The following is a 17454-nucleotide window of genomic DNA, read 5'->3' as shown; positions in this document are numbered from 1 at the left end:
ACATTGCTACATGGGGCGTTTTGTTTCGCAGTAACACGATTTCAAAATGGCGGCTGGACATGATTATGCTAATTAAGCGTGGGATATTCAAATCCCGCGCTCCATTAACAATTTTGGTACATTACATTTGCATCCTATCTTGAGATAGGGAACAAGTGTAGATGTACCCCAAGGGAGTAAGACTCTTACGTCTGGGCTGTAAGGATCTAAAGAGTTAAGCAGGATAAAAAATATCAGAATTAATCTCTCCTGTGATTTTACAAACATTGACTTCTGCAAAACTTGACCTCAAATTCAAACTGATTTGATTTCAAATGCAGGTGATTTCAGCTATCTTCTAGGCAAATATGCTTCTTATGTTAAAAATATCTTTATCTACCCTGGTTTAGCACCCTTTCTCCTGATACTTTATGCATAGAGGTAGGGGAGTGGGCGACAGAACATCTTCCCCCCCTCTTCCCTTCTCCTATTTATTTCGAGTTTCCTCATCCTCTAATCATAACTCCGGTCATCTGAAGAAGTGGGCTGTGCCCACGAAAGCTCATGACACCATCTACATGTTTTGTTAGTCTATAAAGTGCTACCAGACCATTTGCTTGCTGGTTTTTTTTTCAGTAAATATAGTTAGGTTCTTCATTGTCTACTGGTGGAATACAGGGAAGATTTTCTGTGAAGACCAGATTCTCCTTGGGCAGCAGAGGGTTTTGAAAGGTCAGTACTATTAATGATCAGCTGAAAACAACGGTTGGCCTGAAAGCCGAGAGAGTGTGTTCCCACTAGGTCCTAAAACCCCTTATTGGACACAGTAATTGAAATTGCAGCGGAAGAATTACGTGAAATAAAGCCTCATAATTTATTGTGTAGCATTGTTGCTGTTTGCCTCTTTATCATAGATTAAATAGCTTTTCACAATTAATATTAAACCAGTGGGTGAGCTATTCCCATCAAAACAATCAGGCTTGTGGTCAGACTCTTCAGCGTTATTATTATTATAGTATCAGCATTATGACAGAAGGAGCAGTCCATGATTCTGGGTATCAACCACCCACTAAATGATGGGGTTAGGGAGGCATTTTTTTCTAGTGGTTGCTTATTTCCTAATTATCCCCTACAGGGCTTGTATTTTTCTCTAAATCCTCTCCTGTGGCCCCCATCAGAGACAGGACTACATGAATGACAATGCTCTAATCTGTTATGCAGCTCCTATGAATTTATTCAGGGTACCCTATATTTTGAAGAGGAAAAGTAATATCATTCCTCTCCAAGACACAGATTGTGTACTGAATGCCAAGAGCTGGCAGGGAGGGTGGGGCGGGTGGCTGGCGAGAGGAGGAACAACAACAAAGTGTTCATGGCAGGAGGCTTGATGAAAGCTTTCGGGAACAAATCCTGATATGTTTACTTTATTTTCTTTTTAATGGGATGTCAGTTCTGGAGAACAAACAGCCCTTCCTGCATCCAGCAGCATAAGCACTTATTGGCCTAGATGAAGCACAAAAAAGAAATATGACACACTCTGCCCCATAAGTCATCACCATAGCTCCTCAGGTAAACGACCAAGGTATTTGTATTGCTGAGCTTTCACTGTGCAACTCCGTGGAACACAAATTGGTAAGCTGAGTGCCAACGGATCATGGTCCTTGGAGCAGTCCAGAGTTAACACTCAACATCTCATCTTAATCGTAGCCTAGGATCGCTTCTTTGATAAAAGATTTTTCTGATAACATAACAGCAGCAGCTCTTCCCTTGGAAATGATAAAGCTACAAAACACGTCTGTTTAGAGCATATGCAATACACACTCCAATATCTGAGAGGTATTTTGGGAGTCTGAAGGGCTTACACATTTTTGTATGAACCGGTACCCTGAAATACATATTTGGGGAAATTGAAACTATGAGGTGTTTCCATAAAATTTTCGGAAGTGTTAGGAGAGATTTTGAAGTATTTTGGAGGAGTCAAAGTTCATGGTCTCCAAGCTCTGCTAAGCCCTGGAAAAGGAACCTCCTATTCCTTCTATGCTGCTCCCCAGATCTTCTTTCCACACACTCGCCTTTCCCACAGCTGTTATTAGTGAAGGGTTACAGAGGTAGCCAGCAACTAAGGAAGAGAGAATGCTACACACCATGATCACCATCTCTTCATTGCTGACCCCACAGCCTGGTGGAAAACAGGAGAGTGATTGCTAGACTAAAGAGGCTGTGTCTACAATGGCAAGGTTTTTCCGGAAAATCATCTGTTTTTCCAGGAAAACTTGCCAGCTGTCTACACTGGCTGCTTGAATTTCCGGAAAAGCACTGACGATCTAATGTAAAATCATCAGTGCTTTTCCGGAAAAACTATGCTGCTCCCATTCGGGCAAAAGTCTTTTTCTGAAAGACTTTTGCCCAAATGGGCCAGTGTAGACAGCACAGTAGTGTTTTCCGCAAAAAAGCCCCGATCGCAAAAATGGTGATCGGGTCTTTTTTGCGGAAAACCGCGTCTAGATTGGCCACGGACGCTTTTCCGGAAAAAGTGCTTTTGCAGAAAAGCATCCTGCCAATCTAGATGCGCTTTTCCGAAAATGCTTTTAATGGAAAAGTTTTCCGTTAAAAGCATTTTCGGAAATTCATGCCAGTGTAGATGTAGCCAAGTCAGGAGAGACCATACAATGAAGCACGAGGCCATTTCATCTCCTGTCTGGGGTTACAATGCTGACATCCCAAGTGCATTATCAAGCACATTTACAAAAGAACAAAACCCATAAGTATCCAGTCCAGTGTCCAGTCTTCTACAATGGCCAGTACCAGATATTGAAGAGGAAGGTGAATGAAACTCAGGAGTGGAAAATTAAGGAATAATTTGCCAGCTTCAAATAGGGATCTTCTTTTACATAGTTTCTCACTGAGGCCATCCAAAAAAGGAATGGCTTACATTAAACACTGTATACAATAAATTGCAGTTGGCCTAGAAACTTTAGTTAGGATTGGGAATGGTGACCAAAAAAAGTCAGTGTCAAACTTTTATCCCAAGGAATCTTGGCCAGCCCCTTTTACCACATGCTCCTTGGATTTGCTGAGTTTCATAATGTTCTCAGGATAATTAAATATATCTCCCATAGTTCACGCTCAGCTTGGCTGTTAAGAGTGATAGCCCACAGTGAAAGGAAACACCTGTCACTTTCTATCAAGTTCTAGAGTGTATATGGCAAAATGCCGTTCCTAAAGTCCATGATTCCTATAAATCCACCAATGCCCAGAATGTTGGGTGGTGCAGAAAGAGTCACAAGTCCCTTTCCCCATGCTGGGGGATAAGCCTTGCTGAAAAATCAGCCTCCTGATTGCACTGAGCTTAGCCCAACTGATGACATTCATACTGATAAATACCGGCTCTGGTATGTTTCATTATGTTCCAGTGACTCTAGTAGAACAGGAAGCCATCTTGCAAACAAAACAAAACAAAACCCCAGCAAAAGAACAACCTGTATTCTCCTTTTTCAGGATCTCAAACAGCCCCAGATTACTATTTTTCCACTTTGTTATGTGTGGCATATACTTTGGAGCTGATAATTTATTCGTTATAAACAAAATATCACTAGCAACAACTTATATTTTTTATGCAGCTACGTAGCTACCACTGAATTGTTACCAAGTACTGAACCTACTCCTCGGGCATAATTTTTTATGCACATGCACTAATGACAATTTAATTGTACACCCAGAGCTTCATAAAATGCTAAATGTTTGCATAGGGCAAAACGTGCTTAGGAAGACTGAATTTCAGTTTGCTATTAATTTTACTTTGCTATTTATAAGCTGCATATGGATTTCAACTTTTCCCTTGACACTGACACTGTTGAAACTACCACTTGATCTATTAAATTTTTTGAGTAGCTCTTTAAATTATAAATAGTGCTCAGTTGTTTATTTCAAGAGCTTTCAGTACTCCAAATGTGGTTTAATTGTATTTGAAAACTGCCAAATATCAATGGAGATCAATCCTATCCCATTGATCTGTTTATGCAGTTAAACATGTAGAATATCAGATTCAGGCTCTAACATATTTAAATACTCCTCTATTGATCAGCTACTGCCATGATCTAGATCAGATGATGGTATAGATGATTACAGCAAACTATCTGCTTTGTTTTGTTCAACCAATATCTCTTGTATTTCAAAAGACCTCAAACACTGCAGAGCAAAACTGATTCATTGTGCAAAATGCAGACTGCTAGAGAAGCAAGCAGAGGAGGTTGCTTTACAAAGATACTGATAGTTACAGTGTGGGGTTTTTAATGTCTAAGGTTATCTGGCCCGAAAAGCTGCAAAAACAAATTATTGTAAACTATAAAGGGCCGTAAGTGCTGATTCTGGATGCTCTGATATTGGAGCTCCCATGGAAAAAAAATTAGCAAGTGCTTGGCACCCATAATTAGCTATGCTTCCTTCCAGCCCACCCACAGTGCCTCCTGATTCCAGCAGCCCTGCCAGTCAACTCCTCCAGCTCCCTTCTGGCACATCTTGCCTGCTGTAGATTAGCTGTTCCACACTGTGCAGCGGGTGCTGGGAGGAAGGGGGAAGAGGGGGGCCAGGACACACTTGGAGGAGGGGATGGAACAGGGTGGGAAGAGCCAAGGCAAGGGAAGAGGTAGGGTAGGGGTGGAGCTTTAGGGAAAGAGGTGGCATGAGGATGGGGCCTGGGACTAGTGAGGTTTGAGCACCCCCAGGGAAAGTTGGAAGCCAGTGCCTGTGCAAAGGACTATATTAGAACCCTGCACTTTGGTGCTCAGTCCAGTGTGTTAGAAGAGGGTGGGCCACATAGGAACCATGGAGAGCTTCTTTGCCCTAGGAAAGTAGTCAAACACAAGGCTATAACGAGAGTGTGTCTAGCTAACATGCCAAGGCATGTCCTGTGAAAGACAGTCCAAAGAGGAGCAAAATACCAGAGCTTACAATAATGCAAGGTCATTGTTTTGGACTGTTATATACTCTAGGTCTACTGCATAATACTCTAGTGGATTCTTTCTAAGAGGTCTGAAAGCAGGTCAGGGTGGGTGCACTTGTATCCAGCTCAGAAAGTGCTCCATATGGTTCTGTGCTATTTGGTGACTCCTCCACCACCTTTCCTCTGTTAGACACTGTAGCTGAGTCAAGTTTGGGGCAGGTAGCCCATCCAGTGGTTCATGCAGCTACAGTTGCTCTCTATTTCTAGCATGCTAGTTCAATCAGACAGGCATGGGAATAGCTCCTTGTACCTGTAATGTACCTGCAAAGGTAGGCAGGAGCAAGATTGTAAGAGAACAGTACCAAGTGCTAACTCTGAATACTCGACACCTATCAGAAACTGTGATGGGGAGGGTCAGGGCTAGTGGTTGGAGCGAGAGCAGTGAGACCTAGCGGTCAGAACTGGAATCAGAAATCCAGAGTCTTGCCACTTTCAGGCAAGAATGAGTTGCAAGCCATGGAGTGACACTGAGCAGAGTAAGCTACTGTGCCCCTGTGAAGTTTATATACTTAGTCTGGCAGCCACAGAGATTGGTTCCTGGTTTATGGATTGGCTGGAGCCTGGCACTGGACTCACTGACAACAGCACCACACAAAGAGCTTGGGAGACTGGAGGTGAAAGCCACCAGGATTATCTCATTAAGGCCTCAAAAAGCACAAGGAAGCAGGGATTGGGTTGGGGGCAGGGGCGGGGGAGGATCTAAACTAACCTTGAGGCTTGATTGGATTTTAAAGGTAAGGAGGTAGCACTAGGCTTGTGCAATCCAAGAAGATGGTTGGGTTGCTAGGGACACGAAACAACAGTGCCTCAGCAGAGTTGGTGGCCAGACAGGGAAGTAATGAGAGTATCACACTTCCTTCCTTTGGAAACTGGAGCCAAAAATACATCTCTGAGGTTCTGGTGACCTTGAAGATGCCAGACTACAGTGCATGGCCTGAGATTAATAAACAAACACCCTCTCCAATAATCATGATTGGTGAAGGGAGGAAAACCTCACAACATATAAAATGTGAGTGTCACATAATGTGTTACTATTCAAAATAGTTTAAATAATTACATTCAATGGTCATTCAGTGCCTGAGTCCCCTCGGCTGCTTTGAAAATCCTCACCTACAAGTTTAGTAACATGATAGTGGAGAGGTCACAGCACAAGAGAGGGCACCATTTTTAAGTGTGAGCCCTTTTGCCTCACCTGCATGAGAAGTCATGCTGGCAGAGGGGTGGAGCGGCACACTCTTCAAAATGACCGCCCCCCCCCCCCCCCCACTGCTCCTGGAGAAGACAGCTGGTTTCTCTGACTACCGGACAGTGAACAGGAAAGCAGGACTGTCTTATTTACTACTGGACAAGCGGTCTGCCTAATAAACAGTTATTTGGAGCCAGCTGTTCCAGTGTGAGGTCCCTGTTTTCTTAATCTTGGTTAGAGAGTGAGGCTGCAAGAAACGGCAAGGAAGGAGGAATCCTACTCCAGGAACGGAGCATGTAGAGCCTCAAAGAAAGTGAAACTAAAATTGCAGCACTGAGACTGTGAGAAACCTAGTGATGATGCTAGAAAAAGGATTAAATTTGTCTGGCTGGTAGGGAAAATGGACTTGTTTGATAGCTCAGTCAAGCATGGGACACTTATACCCAAAGATGAGAATAGTTTGTAATAGGCAATGCTCCCAGGGATGAAAAAGGGGGACAGTTCACTGAGTACAACAGGGACTAAACACCACAGCTTGCCATACGGGCTATCATGCGCCTGTTAAAGCAGCAGACAAAATATGCGCCGCAACTGGGGAAATTCCACAAAATCAGCTATTCCCAAAGCCACTGGTGATTGCACTGCTTTTGTGCTTAAAGATGGAAGCAAAAAAGAAAATGAAACAATGTTGGCTTGGATTAAGGAACTACACAGAGCATTACCCCTTTGGAGAGAGTTGAAGTGGCACAGTAAGGGTATGTCTACACTACCCCGCTAGTTCGAACTAGCGGGGTAATGTATGCATACCGCACTTGCTAATGAAGCCCGGGATTTGAATTTCCCGGGCTTCATTAGCATAAGCGGGGAGCTGCCATTTTTAAATCCCCGCTGCTTCGAACCCCGTGTAGCGCGGCAACACGGGGCTCGAACTAGGTAGTTCGGACTAGGGTCTTATTCCGAACTACCGTTACTCCTCGTGAAACGAGGTGTACCGTTAGTTCGGAATAGGCACCCTAGTCCGAACTACCTAGTTCGAGCCCCGTGTAGCCGCGCTACACGGGGTTCGAAGCAGCGGGGATTTAAAAATGGCGGCTCCCCGCTTATGCTAATGAAGCCCGGGAAATTCAAATCCCGGGCTTCATTAGCAAGTGCGGTATGCATACATTACCCTCCTAGTTCGAACTAGGAGGGTAGTGTAGACATACCCTCAGGGACCAGTCAGTGGGTGGCATGCAAAATGAAGCAATCCAAATAAGATTACTTACGGAGTCTGATTTGACTGCATAACATACACTAGAAATTGATGTTTTAATAGAAACCGCTACTAAAGATGCAAGAGAGTAGCATCAGCACACTGAAATCTGTGCAACAAATAAACTGATGATCAAGCAGAAAGCACAACATGGCTGATACTCAAAAGTTGTGTGCTTTTGTTATTGGAAACAGTCTCACAATGCAAATAATTATAGGTGCAAGGGCAAACACTGTAGAAATGGCAAGATACTGGGATGTAAATCAGTGCAAAAAATCACTGCCTCGGAAGGTAATACCGAAGAATCTTAGATTTGTCAATTGGCAAATGACAACCTAGAGTCCACCAAGAATGCTGTAGCATCTCTGTATTTCATTTATTGGCTTCTACATTAAACCTCACACAGATTCCTTTACAAATGGAAGGAGAGAGACTTAAAACAGAGTTGATACAGGATCTGATGTTTCTATAGTTTCATAGCAGGATTACCAGAGTACTTAAAGAGGCAAGGTGGCAGAAAACTTAACATACGCAGGGAAATCCTTGCTCCCCTGGGTGTTCTTCCAGGGAAGTTAATGCATAACAATAAATATCAGATTCTAAATCCCTCTGTTGTGAAGTAAGGGGTGTCATATATTATTGGTAGAGAATGACAGAGATTCAATTGACTGGCAAAACACGGGTGTCTACAGGCTTCAAAACAAAATTATGAACACCAGCAAAAATGTAGACAAGGCAATTGATATTTTCTGGGATGGTCTCAGACCATTCAAACGTATGAAAGCGAACATTGTGCTTGAAGAGAAAACAATTCTTCAATTTTATAAAGCTCCTTCAGTACCTTTTGAAATTCAACCACAGATCGAGGTAGAAATTTGGCTCTTCTAGGAGACTTGAATTATCTCTCAGGTTAACTGGAGTAAATGGAACATACCTGTAATGCTCGTGGTGAAAAAGAAGGATGCCATCTGATTATGGTTTAAGAGCAAATGCAAAAAAGTGTGGTTTTTTTAAACATCAGTTACATATTGTGGTTTACCATTGACAAAGACAATTTGCATAAATCACAAGGAAAAGTTGAAGCTATCCTTAAAGTACCCGAAACAAAAAATATATCAAGTTATGTTCTTTTTCTGTGGATGATCAGTTATTATCAGTCTCCTATCTAAGGGTATGTCTACACTACAGCGCTAATTCAAACTAAGCTAATTCGAACTAACGCATCTAGAACTAAAAACTAGTTCGAATTAGCGTTTTGCTAATTCAAACTAGCATGTCCACATTAAGTGGACCCTGAACCAGGCTTAAGGATGGCCGAAAGCAGTGCCGGCAGGGCATCAGAGGAGGACTTAGAGCGTGGAGATGCTGTCTCAGGCTAGCCGAGGGCTGCGCTTAAAGGGTTCCGACCCCCACCCCGGACAGACGGTTCTCAGGGGTGCCCCGCTTGCAAAGCAGTCCTGGCTTGGAGTGCCCGGACTACCCACACTGGGCACATCACAACACTCGGCCATCAGAATGGCTGCACTTGCCGCAGGCTGCCATCTGGGGAGAGGGAGTAATTGGGGGGCTGCAGGAGAGCTTCCACCCCCATAAGCCCACTCCCCATCGGGGCCTCATACCCCATTCCTCCCTCACCTCCTTCCACTTACCCTTCCCTAGCCCCTTTTCTTGATGTACAAAATAAAGGACAATTGTGTTCAAAAATGGAATCTGTCTTTATTGAACAAAACTCGGGGAGACTGGGAAAAGGAGGTGGGAGAGGGGAAGAGAGAGGCTGGGAGAGGGGAGGGCAACTAAAATGATCAGGGGTTGGGAACAGGTCCCATATGAAGAGAGGCTAAAGAGACTGGGACTTTTCAGCTTGGAAAAGAGGAGACGGAGGGGGGACAGGATAGAGGTCTCTAAAAACAGGAGTTGGGTGGAGAGGGTGCATACAGAAAAGTTCTTCATTAGTTCCCATAAAGAAGGACTAGAGGACACCAAAGGAAATGAATGGGTAGCAGGCTTCAAACTAGTAACAGAAAGTTGTTCTTCACAAAGCAAAGAGTCAACCTGTGGAACTCCTTGCTGCAGGAGGCTATGAAGGCTAGAACTAGAACAGAGTTTAAAGGGAAGTGAGATCAAATCACGAGACTGGGTCCATGGAGTGGTATTAGCCAGGGGGCAGGAGTGGTGTCCTTGCCCAAGGTTTGTAGAAGGCTGGAGAGGGATGGCACGAGACAAATGGCTTGGTCACTGTCTTCGGTCCATCCCCTCCAGGGTCCCTAGGCTTGGCTGCTGTCGGCAGACAGGCTACTGGGCTAGATGGACCTTTGGTCTGACCCAGGATGGCCATTGTAAGCTCAGGGCTCAGGGTCGGGGGTCTCAGTGGACCCCCTTGATTTTCATGCACACCTGCTCCTGGGTGGCCAGACTGGCAGCTCTCCTGCCCTAGACAGCCACTTTCCTGTGCCTAGTGCGGAGATCGTGGACGAGGTCCACGATGTCTGCACTAGCCCAGGCGGGTGCCCGCCTCTTGCGGTCCCGGGCAAGCTCCCTGGAGCCGCCAGCCTGGTCCCAGGAAGAGGGGGAGGGCTGGGGGGCATCGGGTGGGTGGCTCGATCCGTGCCAGGTGCAGGGTCTGCTGGCTGGGTGCTGGCAGGCTTGCACCTGGCACGGGCACCGTAGCCAGCCCGTGCCCCTTTAAGGGGTCTGGGACCAGGAGGGGGGCAGACGAGTTTCCCTGGTGTTGGCCAGAGTGGCCACCAGGGAAAGCTGGGGAGGGCTAGCCTCCCACTAGTTCGAATTAAGGGACTACACAGCCCTTAATTCGAACTAGTAAATTCGAACTAGGCTTAATCCTCGTGGAATGAGGATTACCTAGTTCGAATTAAGCGCTCCGTTAGTTCGAATTAAATTCGAACTAACGGAGTGCTAGTGTAGCGCCTATGAAAGTTAGTTCGAACTAACGTCTGTTAGTTCAAACTAACTTTGTAGTGTAGACATACCCTAACATAGTGTTATATTCCCTGAGTAAACTGTTACACAACAGATAGAAATGGCTTTGGTCCATGCAGTGGACCAAGGTTTTTGATGAAGTCAAGAAGCTGTTATAATCTAAAACAGCCCTTACGCAGTGTAATGCCTCTTTAACTAGAAAGTTGGTTTATGGCACTTCGCTGTATGGACTAGGAGTAAAAATTTCATATGTAATGGGAAATCACACTGAAAGGCCTATTGCTTCTAGATGTCTTACTTTGGCCTAACTGAATTAACTATGCTCAAATTGATAGAGGAACTTTGAGTTTACTCTGGGATGATAAGGTTTACCAGTATGTCCGTGGGGAATTATGTACTCTGGTTACAGATCATCAAATGCTAGTTTCAACTTTTAGCCCAAAGAAATGAATATGAGCAATGGCTGCAGCACAGTTACAAAGCTGTCAATATGCTTGGGCACTGTTGAAAAACCCAGCCTACCTGGCACTGCACGAGGGACCACAGACAGCTGTTGTGTTGTACTGGGCACAAATTGAACCTTCACAGTGACAAATGCTGTGGTACAATGTGAAATTAAAAATGATCCAGTGCTAGCTGAAATGTCTGACGTTATGAAGAGTGGATGGACTCATGCACCCAGACAACTGTGCCTGGAGTTTTTTTGTTCTGCTTGAAAAGAATAGTTAAGTGTATGTCAGGGTTGTTTAATGTGTGGTATCAGACTTGTGATTTGGTCAAAGCTCAGGTCCCATATACTTCAAGAATTACAGAGAAGCCTTTTGGCAATTGTAAAAACAAAAAAAGGCATATTTTGTGATGGCCAAGAAATGCTACAAATGTACAGGAAATGGCAAAACAACATCATGGTTGTTAACAAATGCAACACTTCCCTAAATGTGCCTCATTTCATCTTTGGGACAGACAGCTATGCTGGGGCAGCAAATCATTATAGACCATTTATGAGCCACGTGTTGTTGTTTTTTTAATTTCAATAGATGCTTATTCCAAATGGCCTGAAGTATTCTGCAAGCATTCAGGCACAGAGGTTGGAATTGTTGAAATTCTTGTTTTCTAGGATGGGAATTCCTGAAAACCCAGTGACAATGGGACTTTGTTCACATCTGGCATTTTTTAATTTCCAAACAAATAGTAACACACATCACCTCAGCTCCTTACCACCCAACCACAAGTGGCTTAGGGGACAGATTTTTTTCAGCATTCAAGCAAGCAATTTATGCTACGACCCTAGATAATGGTAGTTTACCACACAAGAGTGCAAGTTTTCTACTGGACTGCAGAAATGTGATACATAAGATATGGGGCATACTTTTAGGTTTAACCTTGACTCATTAAAGGGTGCTCTTCAGAGGGACATTCAAAAGAAAGAATGTGATCAACTATGTGCAAGCAGTCACACCTGCCTGCACAGTTCACTCTGAGAAGAAAGTGGAAATCAGAGACACCAGAGATAAGTTGCGGAGTTATTATATGGCACATTGGCCCTCTGTCTTATTAGGGAGAAGTAGCACCCAACATTTCAAGGAGAAGACACACAAACCAGCTTTGAAACATAAGTTCAACAAGGATGTGCTACACCAGAGATGCCTGTTGAAAATACATCTCCATAGTTCCACCCATGGTGACTTGAGACAGCACCAGTTAGCCTGTCTTTGTTTCCGCTACTCGTGACCCTAACACTACAAAGCAAGAAGAGGTTTCTGATGCAGCTTCACCAGAAAGTATATTAAATGTTAATGTCTGTCTCTAGGATGAGGTTCTTTGAAAATGGGGGGAAATATCTTTTCTCGTTCTCCTAAGTGGTTTTTGTTTTTGTTTTGTTGCCATATTCGCAGCACTCTGAAGTTCCACTGTAAACTCTATTTACTACCCCACCAAATGATACACATTTTAATTTAATAGCACCCCCCTATATGGTTAAGTTACTTATTCATGTACTGGAGCAAAGCTTATGTCAATAAAGATGTACTGAATCATTATGACAATGGAAAGTAAGCTTGGAAGTGCTACGTATGAGTATGAAAAAGGGCTAAGTTTTGTGATGTTATATAGTATTTGGGAATGAATGTATGATGTATACTAACAGGTTATACACACAGAGGGCAGGGTGCTCATCCACTCTGAATGCCAACATTGTCTGATTTCTGGGAGTGTAGTCGTACAACTGGAGGGTTTTTTCTTAATGTCGTGTTGACATGGAATGTGCAGCAGTTGTATATGAAGGGCCAGATCAACCTCCTCTGAAATCAATGTATTTCTATGGATCTCCATTGTAATAAATAGTTATAGCTATAAATAGCTTTGATTGATTTTAAAATCTTTCACTAAGTTTAATTTCACACACACACACACACACACACACACACACACACACACACACACACACACCATCATCATGGAGCTTTCTTGGATTTATGTGCTATACAAGTCCAATTGGGCATTCAGTTTGTGCTCTAGTACGATGCTGCTCAGAATATCCCATAGTGGCTTTAGAGTTATTACAGTTTCTTCAGACTCCACTCTATGCCTCATCTCTAGTTTAAAAGCACCAAGAAGCTTCTTGAGAGGGGAAAAATTACATTTAAGCACTTAATATAATTTTCCTCTTACTTTTACAGGAATGAGTGGCTGATAGCATCTGACTTGGATATGCTATTTATCTAGGTACTGATGCAGCTCCCATCTCTACAGTATGTGAGCAACTCACAAACATTATTGAACTTATCCTCTCCAAATTCCTGTGAGGTAGGGAAATTTTATTAGCTCCCAATTTACAAGGGAAACTGAGCTGTAAAGAGACTCTCATGACTTGCCCAAGGTCAAATAAGAAGTCTAGAGAAGAGCTGGGAACCAACTCAGATCTCCTGAGTCTTAGAGCAATGACTTAGCCATGGAATCGCCTTTATACAGTGTTCACACGCTCTAGTTACACTTAAGCAACAGCTACAACACTCTTGCTTTAGTTTTCATTTCTCCATGTCTGCTAACGAGAAGATTTATAAATACTTAGCCTCATGGACTGTAATTTATGGACAACTAATCTCAAGAATAATAGCTACCATTATCAAGAAAGACTGTGTTCTATCATAAAATGTTTATATTAAGTCTTGTTTTTACATACAGAAAAAGAACATCCAATAATTGCAACTTTCCACTTCTATTTTCAATACAAAATTCTGCATCTGAAAGTCTCAGTCGCTGTGGAGGAGATGTCATTCTTGAGTCCTCTGTTCCTCACCCCAAGTAGAGAAATTATATTCTCAGATGTAAAATGTCTGTCATAAAGGTGGGCTCTGAGACTTATCCGATAGCCATCACGTCATGGGTGCTTGTAATTGTTCTTAAAGAGGAGGGATCACTGCTAGTCTCTTCAGATTGGCGTGTCAATTATGGACTAATCAAAACTACTTTCTGTAGTTGCTCTAGCTCTTCTTGGAATATCCCTCCATATAAATGCTGCCTCAGACCTCTCCTGTTTACCATTATCATTGTGTAAATTGACAATGTGTCTGGTGCTGCACAAGACACAAGTAATGGCTTTTTTAAAAAGACTGCCACTGAAAGACTGGCCCTACAGACAAATAGAGAGATGAGCATAACACTGGTCCCCATCCTTCAGAGGGGTCCATCAGCATGAAGAATTGCTGCCTGGCAGAATCCCACTGCAAAATTAGATATGGCCATTCCTAGAATTGAGAGAGATTCAGACTCAGAGGTCTAGTTTGACATGTTATAGAAACAGACGGGCTGTGTCTAAACTACATGCCTCTGTCATCCGAGGCATGTAGATTAGACACATAGGCAAAGTCAAATGAAGCCGCGATTTAAATGATCGTGGCTTCATTTAAATTTAAATGGTTGCCGCGCTGAGCCGACAAACAGCTGATCAGCTGTTTGTCCGCTCAGCGCGCTAGTCTGGACGCTCCCCTGCCGACATCAAAGCCCTTTGTCGGCAGCCCCGTTATTCCTCGTGGGATGAGTTTTACCGGGGCTGCCGACAAAGGGCTTTGATGTCGGCAGGGGAGCGTCCAGACTAGCGCGCTGAGCGGACAAACAGCTGATCAGCTGTTTGTCGGCTCAGCGCGGCAGCCATGTAAATTTAAATAAAGCCGCGATCATTTAAATCGTGGCTTCATTTGACTTTGCCAAACAAACAAATCTACATGGCTCCGTCGACGGAGCCATGTAGTTTAGACGTACCCACTGAGTTGGAATGGCCAGATTTGGACCTAAAATGGACCTAAACTTCCCACCATTCAGAAGGCTTCAGATCAGGTCTCCTCTTTTGCTCCCATCTGTGACTGAAGAGTTAAGGCTGTGGAGTAGAACAAGCAAGAGCAGTTCTTTTCAGTGCCATGCTTTATTAATGTTTGTTGAGCTCTCTGAAGTTGATAATTAAATACCCTTTACTAGGTGTTCCCTTTGGCCAAGAATCCAATCCACTTTTATAAATGTTATATCAACTTCACTTTGGCACTGTTACTGGCTCTTTCCCTCATCTTATTTTGCTCTCTCTCCTTCCCATTTGTATCACTTATTTATATTGTGGTGGTGCCCAGAGGCCCCAAGCAGAATCCAAGTCTCATTGCATTAGGTGCTCTACAAATGTGTAGGGTGATGTACAAACACTGTTCTCTACACAAACCACTCTCCATTTGTATGTACACTGCTCATGGTTATGCATTTCTAGGTATATCTAAATGTGTGTGTGTACATGGACACACTCACAAATATATATGGTGAATGAAGAGGGGGGGGGGAAGGACATGAACACATCATGAAGCAAAACAGACTAATACTGAATTTCAAAAATGTGGTTTGAAGTTTCCCAAAGTTCCAATGAAGCAGAGATAAGTGGATTGAGAATAGTCCTACCTATAAAAGTTATGATCATTCTCACCATTATCACTGTTTTACTTGAATTCTAGCTTACAGGCTTATCACATTGTGCTGTGAACTTTACCTGTTCCAGTAAGAGAAGCGGAGTCACGTTTGGTCTGTGTTCACATCAGAACTCCAGGGGTATGTCTACACTGCAGGCTTTTTGCGCAAGAAAGGCGGTTCTTGCGCAAAAACTTGTGGAGCGTCTACACTGTACATGCGTTCTTGCACAAGTAAATTTACAGTAAGGCGTCGGAATAGAGTGTTTCTGTGAGTTATTTGCAATCCTACAGCACCCGGCCTCCCCCCTCCCAGCTCCCAAAACCCCCGACCCCAGCCCCCATGCTTACCTGGTTCCCCAAGGCTGCTGGCACAAAATGGCTGCCAGCCAAAAGACCCAGGGGAAGCAATGCAGTCTTAGTGCTCAACCGCTCCCCTGTTCCTATCCCTGCACTTAAAGAGGACATGCTGTTTTAATGCTGTTTTATTTTAAATTTTTGGCTTAACAAGTCCTCGGAGTCCCCCCCCCCCTTTTTTTTTTTTGGTTCAACAACTTTGGTCTCCCCCCAAGGACCCAGGTTTGCTCAGGCTGCACCAGGACTTGGTGGAAAGGCCTGACAGGAGCCAGCAACGGACACAGCAGCCCAGACCCTCTCGCCTCTCCCCAGTGTGGCTGGCAGCTCACAGGGGCGACCCCGCCCTGGGCACGAGGCCTTGGCACCGGCTGTGGGCTCAGGAGAGGGCGGACGTGGGACATAAGCGATGCCGAAGGGAGGGGTGTGGGCATTAGAGGCCACTACCATTGCCCCGCCCCCTTCCCCGCACCTACCCCTGCCCCTGTTCTCGGAGGCCACGCCCCCACTCATTCCACTCCCCCCTCCCTCTGCTGCTTGCGCTCCCCCACCCTCACTCACGTTCACTGGCCTGAGGCTGGGGTTATGGTGCAGGAATGGACGGCTGGGGAGTGGGGCGCGGGAGAGGCTGCGGGTTGCAGGCTCTGAGAGGGGGCTCCGGGCAGCGATGGGAGTTTGGGTGCAGACTCGGAGGGAGTGAACTGTGGGAGGAGGATCCAACAGGAGGCTGGGGTTTGGGGTTTGGGGTGGGAGTTGGGCTCCACCCAGGCAGCGCTTATTTCAGATGGCTCCTGGTCAGCAGTGCAGTGGGGCTGAGGCAGGCTCCTGGCCACCCTGGCTTTGCACGGCTCCTGGAAACGGCCGGCACATCCACCTCCTCGCAGGGGGGGGTCAGACAGCTCTACACAGTGCACTGCCCGCGCCCGGAGGCACCGCCTCTGCAGCTCCCATTGGCTGAGATTCCTGGCCAATAGCAGCTGTGAGGCTTGTGCTGGGAGGAAGAGGGGCAGCTTGTGTAGCCTCTCTGATCGCACCTGTGCCGAGGGGATTAGCCTCCTCCTGCCCCCGGCCAGGGCAGACCCTCAGGGAGCTCGGGGGCCGAGAACAGCCCTAGCGCTCGGTGCAGGTACCTGGGCTGGCGGCAGCGTCTCCCTCCTGGGCACCTGCAGCAGCAAGGAACGTTCACAGTAAAGGGAGGAGGGGCCAGGGCTGTGACACTGGCACATGGCCCCGGTCCCATCCCTTAACGCCACCCCACCCTGCTCCCTTCCAGCCGGGCAGTGACCTCAGTGATAACAAAAGCCCCAAATCCCACCCAGACCTCTCCCCTAATCCCAGCCCCCTGCACCTAATCCCTAATCCAAGCCATCATCCCAGCTCCCAGATCCTACCTCTAATACCAACCAGCCCCCCAGACCCTTCCCCTAATTCCAGCCCACACCCAGCCTACCACCCAAGTCTGTCACAGACCCCGGGGCTGTTCTGGGCTGTGCCGTCCCAGCCAGCTCCCCTAGACACAGTGATGGGGGGCAGGGAGTCCCTGCCCTGCAGGAGGGGTGTGACGGAGGCTGCTGCCCACATATGCCTGCTGCTCCGAAGCCCCCTCTGCTCAGCACAGCCCCTGGTTCCTGTCCCAGCAGTGGGGTCCGGCTGCTCTGGGTGGGGCAGGTCTGGGCCTCAGGGCCTCACCGGTCACACGCAGCGTCCTGGAGAGGCTCAGGTTGGAATTCAGCAGCTCCTTATTGTCACTCCTGTGCTGGTACCAGCAGGAGAAATTCCCAGCGTCCCCCGGGCTGGAGACGCG

This window comes from Pelodiscus sinensis, chromosome 14, assembly GCF_052426305.1.
Source record: "Pelodiscus sinensis isolate ZL-2025 chromosome 14, ASM5242630v1, whole genome shotgun sequence".
NCBI lineage: Eukaryota > Metazoa > Chordata > Testudines > Trionychidae > Pelodiscus > Pelodiscus sinensis.
The sequence above is the reverse complement of the archived record's forward strand: the minus strand, read 5'-3'. Positions refer to the sequence as shown.